The sequence below is a fragment of the Taudactylus pleione genome, unplaced genomic scaffold (assembly GCF_031769625.1).
Source record: "Taudactylus pleione unplaced genomic scaffold, aTauple2 ptg000604l, whole genome shotgun sequence".
Lineage (NCBI taxonomy): Eukaryota > Metazoa > Chordata > Amphibia > Anura > Myobatrachidae > Taudactylus > Taudactylus pleione.
In genome coordinates, this window is record NW_028285006.1 from 1,164,801 (window position 1) to 1,173,324 (window position 8,524).

Sequence of the window (8,524 nt, forward strand, 5' to 3'; positions counted from 1 at the left end):
CACACTGTGTGTCTAACCATTTTTTGACACACCACCAGAAAAATCCTAAAGGAATGAAGTTCATGGCAATCAAGAAAATAATGAAAGATTGGCGAGGTGGTCAGTATTTGGAAAAAATCTCAAGGTCCGAAACAGAATGGATCTATAAAATTGGAACATTACATCCAAAAGGACTCAATATAGACTTCGACTTAGGAGCATTTCTGAGACTATGACCAAAATCTCATGTAATCTTATATGTATAGAGTGAACAGCATTATTCCTATTTATATATATATATATATATATATATAATTTTATATTTGTTTCACTTTAATTTTGTTATTTTTATTTAAAACCCTATATTTTACTCATTCAAAACATTGTCCCACTATTTTGCAACATTTGACACAATCCAGCATGAGGTGTATTAACAAGAAACATTCTACTGACAAAGTAACATAAATGTGTTTGTTAAGGAGAATATTTTATTTCAAAGACTTTTATTATAAAACTACCATTTATTTTTAACCAGCATTCTTACAATTTTTAATATTTGCATTAAATAAAGATATTTTATAGCATACACACATCCAAGGATGTGCACACTTGGCAATAATTCAGCCCCCTTTTTCCCATATCTAGCTAGAAGGCTTGTTTGATTGACATAACACACCAGCCAATCAGCATGCTAACAACAGGTTAAAAGGAGAAGTGCAATCCTGAAGCACCTTGACAAAGTCCGAAAGGATGAAACGCGTTGGTGTCCACAACCCGATTGACGTCACCAGCCAGTGAGCGCGGTAACTGAACTCCACAGGAAAGCGGTGGTCGGCTTACAGACGGTCACAGGAACACTACAGAAGGACGCTGCCCCGACGCACCGTGTACTCCACTAACGGTGAACGGAGCAGACGAACAGCTGACTGGACAGCAGCATCCCGGACCAAGCTAACCCCGCACGGAGGAACATAGGGAAAGGTAGGGATAGTACAAACACCCTGTCTATACCGCCGCGCAGTCACGGGTACCACTGATTTCCAGGACTATTAACCCTTCACAGAAAGCGCTTTAAACATCTATTGTGACATTGTATGTATTGAGTGTTGTTTGTTTGTCTCACCTCTGCTGGTACATTATCCATTCACACTTTATTTTATTGTATTTTACTTTAGTTCATATAGCGCTTCTTTTATCTGATTTAACTAGTAGTTTAATTGAAAAAAGATGAATTATACTTTTTTTTTTTTTTACATGTCAGACAGATATACAGTGTCCAACAAAATTCCCCCTGCTGTATGTGAGCATTTCTTATTTAACTCTAAGGTGAACAGAGGTAACTAATAGGGTTCATTGATTCCTATTAATAGCACATTATGTGCACACCCTAATTTCTTATCCTCCTAGTATTTCATAATAGCTGAACTTTTCTCCATAACCCTCTATACAGATAACCGTGCAACCTTACACTTTTATCTGGTGGGCTGGAACGTCAGAGATATATGCCTTCTTCTGGCCAGTAGACCACATGCATGTGAAGCCATTGCTGTACAATGGGGAGATGTATTTAACCTTCTATATGGGACAAGTGGAGGTGTTGCCCATAGCAAACAATCTCATCCTAGCTATCATTTTACGGAATGTGCTAAATAAATGGTATATAGAATCTGATTAGTTGCCAATGAGTGACCCCCTCCATTTGTCCTCTTTAGAATTTTGATACATCTCCTCTGTTGTGTAGTATATTTAGCTTATTGTGTAGTAATTTTATCAGTAATGTTGGTACAAATGTGGATATTGCTGTGGACAGTACAGTAGATTGCAGTTTCTTCATGTACTTAGGCTCCGTACTTCTCAGTGTAGTTTGCACTGAGTTCATTCCAAGAAGTATGTGCCAAAGTGGTGTTTGGATTATTATGTTCCTATATTAGAGTATTATGACATGAAGCATATTAGGACAAGTATGTATTTTATCTCCTCTACAGAGCTAATATGGAGAATATTTTAATGGCTGTTTGTCATTAGAATTTGTTTTGTTTACTCGATAGCTTTTTTGGATGACATCCCCTATCTCCATCAGGGCTCATACAGTCCACTGGTATTGGTGTACAAAAAGTTGTGTTAACCACCAAATGTACAACTTTTTGTATTTACAATTTTATTACAATCTATCATGTTGACCACCAAATTTATAATATAATTCTATTGAGTGTGTGCGCTAGTTACAGTTTTCGGCTGTTCCTGACCCCACCACATTAAGTCACTAGAAGATCATGTTAATTTTCCATCTGGTGTAATTACATCCTGCACACTGGAAATGGACCTGAAGTACCGTATACACTGTATTAGATGCTTTAATTAAAGATATGAATATAATACGATAATAAAATAGAGATTATTATGTCCAATTTTCATTGTGTAATGTTTTCTACATTGAATATTAATAAATAGGTCATTTTCTATGTTTCCAGCTGGGTGGCATTATGAAGTAGATGGGTGGGGGCAGACGTAACACTTCTTAATTATAAAGACTCATGCTATTCCACATAGGCCCGTATTCATTCAGAGGCGAAAACTTTATGCGCGCATCCTCGTTTTCTCCATATTAAATTCTTAAACAGGCGAATGTGGAACAGGCGGAAAGTACTGTCAGAAGTGGGGAAATCAGTCTGTACCCCCCATAAAAGATGCACTAACATAGGGAATCAATGTAGATGTGTACTAATAGCCCTAATAAATGTGTTGGGGTACTTAAGTAGTTTAAATTGCTTCTTATTAGCGTCATACCCACAAAAGTGGTGAAGAATGGCATAAAGCAGTATTTTTTGGTGAAAATACGTAGTCCAGTCAAACTTGGGGTACTTGAAAATGAGTGCAAGCATATTTTTATGTCTGTAAAGTGAACTTTTGAAAAATGTGAAAAACCACCCTCAAACATGCACCTGCAATCCCTAAAACACTTGTTCCCTCCTTACAGCACCCCAAGAAGTCTAATTCGCTAGTTTTTATAGTTGTCCCCCCACTTTTTACTTTTTCACCCCCAAAACAAAAGTACCTTTTTGGAGTGTTCTGAGGTAAGTTTATTTGTCTGTTGGGGGGCTGTCCCCACATTTGCACCCCAAAATAACGATTTCGCACTTTCACCTGCTATTCATAGGAGATACTTTTCTGCCTGTTACAATGCATTGACTTTCCGCTTAGGCGAAATCGTCCTAGAATTGAATTTGGAGATACTTTGAAAACAGGCGGAAAGTCCAAATCTGTAGAAAAAAACTTTTCTCCAAACGACACTTTTCGCCTCTAATTGAATCTGGCCCCCCTGTTGGTAATGCCAACTAAATTTCTCCAGATCTAACGTGCAGTAGCGCAGATGGTGTTATTTTGTTCTCCCTGCTTCAACTCTGTTAGACAAACTTTATAGTCTCTTCCCCCTCTCTCTACCTTTATCCAATCTAGTACTCTCCACTGAATCTCCCATTACTCAATTATCAATTATTTTCCTTCCACTATGGTCCCGCTACCCCCCCCCCCCCCCACCAAGCCCTGCACTCTCTCTTCTCTCCCAGTCACATCTCTTTCACTCTCACTTTGCCTACCACCTGCTGTCACCCTTCCTGAGGCTCACCATGGTGGTGTTGTTGGGGTCCTTCCATTCTCTGGTCATTCCTACCAACTCATACCCTCAGAACCCTTCCTTTTATTCTCTACATTCCAGGTACATATTAATTGCCTCTTCCATCCTGTTCACATTCGAGTAGCTGTAATTTATTCCTTCCCCCCCGGCCACAGCTACAAATTCCTTGATAACTTTGCTTCCCGATTCCCCCACTTCCTTTCTTCATACCTTCCCTCCCTCATCTTAGGTGACTTCAATATCTCTATAGATGTCCCAGCAGAATCCTCTGCCTCTTGACTTCTTACCCTCACATCATCACTTGGTCTCAATGAACCTCCTCACCCTCACATGCGAGTGGGCTTGATCTGGTCTTCACTCACCATTGTCATCTCTGATTTCATCAATTCCCCATTCCCCCCCTCTCTGACCACCATCTTCTTTTAACCTATCCCTCACTCCTTCTCCACCCCTGCCTTTCAAGGTCACCATCACAAAGCATAACCCTGCTCGACTTACACCCCATTGTCTCTCTCTCCGCTGCCCTGACCAAACTGTTTCCCTATACAATGTCTCCTTTACTTCTACTCTAGACTCTGTTGCTCTGGGGAGCTGCTCCCCGTGGCCCGCCGTCCAGGGAACCGTGCTGTGCTTCCCCGAGACCCACCGCCAGGCTCCATTTGCCAGCAGGCGCCCAGCTCACTCCCCGAGCCAGCAGAAACCGGGGGCTGGAGCTCACTCCTGAGCTCCGGCAGCATGTAGTGCACTGTGCATGATGTCTCTCCCATAGTTCAGAGGAGCAGGCAGGCAGACCGGACAGCAGTGGACAGGAGCTGGGCTTGAGGTATTCGTTTTGGTTTTTTTTTTGTTTGTAAGCGGCTTCACTACAGTGGGCATTGCATAGGGGGGGGGGGGGCACTACCACTCTGGGCTCTGCAAAAGGGGCATTACTGATGTGGGCTCTGCATAAAGGACACCACTATATTAGAAAATGCATAAGGGGCTCTTCTACTGTGGGCATTGTGTATAAGGGGCACTGCTGTGTATCAATAAGTGACTCTACTATGTGGGGTCATTGTGCTACATATAGCTTTGCAGCCCTCTGGCTTCGTTGAATTTTTTTAATGTGGCCCACACTGTCTTAAAGGTTGAAGACGCCTGCTCTAAACAGTCAAAGTTCAATAATCTCATCTCTCAGTTGTCTCTTTTAGCTCCCTTTACTGACCCACCCTCCTCATTCTCTGCCCTCGACTTCCACCCACTTCACATCTAAAATTGACTCCATACGTCAAGACATCACATCCCACCAGACCCTCACCTCACCATTCCATCCTTTTCCAGCCTGACCTCTCCTCAGTATCTAGAGATGAAGTCAAGGCCCTTTATCTGGTCCTCTCCACCTCCCTCCTTGACCCTAGCCCCTCCTCAATCTTTCTCTTGTTGCTTGCTCTTGTCATTTTCCTCTCATCAGGCACTGTCCCCTCTGCATTCAAGCATTCCCATGACTGGCAGAGTGTTCTGGGAAAGTGATAGAAACGGTCAATGCCAACTGCTAAATTGGTCCATAAACTGTAATTATTAAAATATTCCATTACTATCCCATACTCAACTTTACATAACCTATTCCACCACTTCTAAGACAAGTTTTCCCAAAGCTAAAGTCAGGCTGGATAATGATCACCTATCTTAACCAGATGTATAGTTATCCTAATTCCTAACAATATTTGCCTTCAAATGTACCATTACAAAATAATCAAGCATTGCTTAGCAAATTAATATGTTTAAAAAACTAAGTTATTGTAGACTTACCATTGATAATACTTTTTCTTCGAGGTACACAGGGATAATGTGGTTGGAGTGATCCAGGCACCAAACAGTTAAAGCTTTTAGCTTCCAGGATGCCCCTGGTCACAGGTATTCAGTTTTGTAAACAAGCCCAAGGCAGGATGAAGAAAGAAGAGAAGCAGTTCCCCTAAGGGTGGGGATGCTCCTGAGCAGAAAGGAGAACTCATCGCCCAAAGGAAGCATCCTGAGAGGCAAAAGTATGAAATGCGTAGAACCTGAGAAAAGTGTGAACAGAAGACCACATGGCTGCCTTGCACAATTGCTCAGCAGCAACTAAACGCCCATGATGGTCCTACAGACCCAGTAAAATGTGCTGTTGCAGTGTTTGGAACAGGGAGATCAGCCTGTGTGTATACCTGAGAAAGTCACATGTAACCATTAAGCCAGTGTCTATTTGTTAGCTGGCCATCCTCATTTGTGAAAACCATATAACACAAAAAGAGCATCTGATTTTCTAAGAGAGTTTGTGCTCTCCTTATCTATATGGGGGTGTACAAACTACATCCAGGGAGGCTTCACCTACAGAAAGATCTGAAGCCTGAAAAGCTGGAACCACAATTTCTTCATATGAAAATGGAACACTACCTTAGGAAGGGAACCCTCCCTTGTATGAAGAACATCTTTATCCTGGTGTAAAATCAAAAACGGGGAGCGACAAGTGAGCGCTGCCAAATCAGAGACTCTGCGTGCAGAAGAAATAGCTAGAAGAAAAAGTGTCTTCGCTGTCAACCATTTCAAGTCTACAGAGTCCAGAGGTTCAAATGGGGGAGCTTGCAGCCCCTTGAGAATCAAAGACAAATCCCACGGTGCTACTGGTAGGACAAAAGGAGGCTGAACTCAGAGAACCCCCTGAAAAAAAATTCTAACATCTTGTAAAGAAGCAATCTTTCTCTGAAACCAAACTGACAGTGCAGAAACCTGCACTGTCAAAGTGGCCAGGCGGAGACCAAGGTCTAATCCAGCCTGGAGAAAAGCCAGTACCCAGGAAACACTAAATACCTTAAGGTCATATTTTCTGTGGGAACACCACTGACCAAAAGAATGCTAAACTCTACTCTGTAACAGATGCGGGCAGAGGATTGTTAAGCATCGATTGAATCACAGAGCTGGAGAAACCTTTGGCTCTTAAGATGGAAGATTCAAGAGCCATGCCATCAAAGACAGACGAGGCAAGTCTGGATGCAGGCAGGGACCCTGCACTAATATATCCAGCCATAGAGGAAGAGGATACGGTCTGTCTATGGATAGATTCCGTATGTCGGTGAACCAATGATGTCTGGGCCAAGCAGGAGCCACTAGTATTACTGTTCCGCCTTCCTGCTTGAATTTCCTAGGAACCCTTGGGAGGAAGGATATGCCAGCTTGAACTGTACCTGGGGACCTTGTGGTTGTGATTTGATGCCATGAGTTCTATGTCTGGTAGGCCCCATTTGTTCACCAGGAGTTGAAAAACCCCCAGGTGGAGAGAACACTCTCCGTCCTGTATGTCCTGATAACTTAGGAAGTCTGCTTCCCAATTGAGGACTCCCGGGATGAATACTGCCGAGATCGCCGGAAGATGACGTTCTGCCCAAATCAGAATGTTTGTCACTTCCTTCCTGGCTGCATGACTCTGCGTGCCTCCCTTATGATTGAGATAAGCTACTGTGGTCATGTATTCCAATTGGATCTGGACCACCCTGCCCTGGAGCAGGTCCTGTGCCATGATAAGTGCTTTGTATACTGCTCGAAGCTCCAGAATGTTTATGGGCAGATGACTTTCCTGCTCCGTCCATCTTCCCTGAAAAGTGTGATGGCCTGTCACTGCCCCCCATCTGCGTAGACTGGCGTCCGTGGTGACTAGCACCCAATTTGGAATCCAAAATGGGCAACCTTTGGCTAGATGATCCTTTTTCAGCCATCACAAGAGAGAGACTAACCTCCAGAGTGAGAAGGATCCTCTGGGACCATATTAGATGATTCTCTCCAGGTTGAACGGACAGTATCAATTTTTGCAGAGGCCTGGAATGGAACTGAGCATACCCCACCATGTCGAAGGTGGATACCATTGACCCCAGGACCTGCATTGCTGATAGAATGGATATCCTTCTCTTTCGTAGCAATTTCCATATTCGCAATGATAGGGACGCAGTTTTGTCCTCTGGCAGAAATACCCTTTGTGCCTGAGAATCCAGAAGTGCCCCCAGATGTACCATCTGATGTGTTGGAGAAAGAGGATTTCTTCCAATTGATGAACCAGCCGTGCTGCTGTAGACTGGCAATGATCAGTTGGAGATGGTGTTGTAAAACAACTGGCGACTGTGCCAATATAAGAAGGTCATCCAGATATGGTATTATTCAGATTTCCTGATGCCCGAGATAGGCAGTCATAACTGCCATTATTTTGGTAAAGACCCGAGGGGGCGTAGATAGACCAAAGGGCAGTGAAACTGGTAATGTTGTTGCAGGATAGCAAACCATAGAAATTGTTGGTGGGATGGCGTAATAGGCACATGCAGATACGCATCTTGAATGTCCATGGAAACCATGAAATCCCCAGACTTCATTGCTAAAATAATTGACCGAAGAGTTTCCATACGGAACTTGGGTACACAGATGAATTTGTTGAGGGTTTTCAGATTTAGAAAAGGGCGATGATACTCATTCAGTTTCTGAACCAAAAATAGATTGGAATAATAACCCCTTCCTTATTGCAACACAGGAACCGGGATTATTACCCCTGCTTGCAGCAGGGAGTAAATGGATTCCTGAAGGGCCAAGGCCTTGACTGCATCTGATGGAAGATTTGTGCAAAAAAAAAACTCTTTGGGAGGATGCCTCCGGAACGTGAGGGCCTACCCGAGAGACCACTTCTCGGACCCAGGCATCTGTTGTTGTTTGATGCCAGTACTCCACAAACTGAAGAAGTCGGCCCCCACCCTGGGATCCCCCAGGAGGAGGCCCACCCCATCAGGCCGAGGGTTTGTCATCCGGCTTAGAAGCTGGACGTCTGGCCGGCCCAGACCTTTTAGTTTGTCGCGTGGTTGTCCTGCAAAACCTAGATGGCCTGGAAGAAGACTATTTCTTTGCTCGTCCCTGAGGACAAAA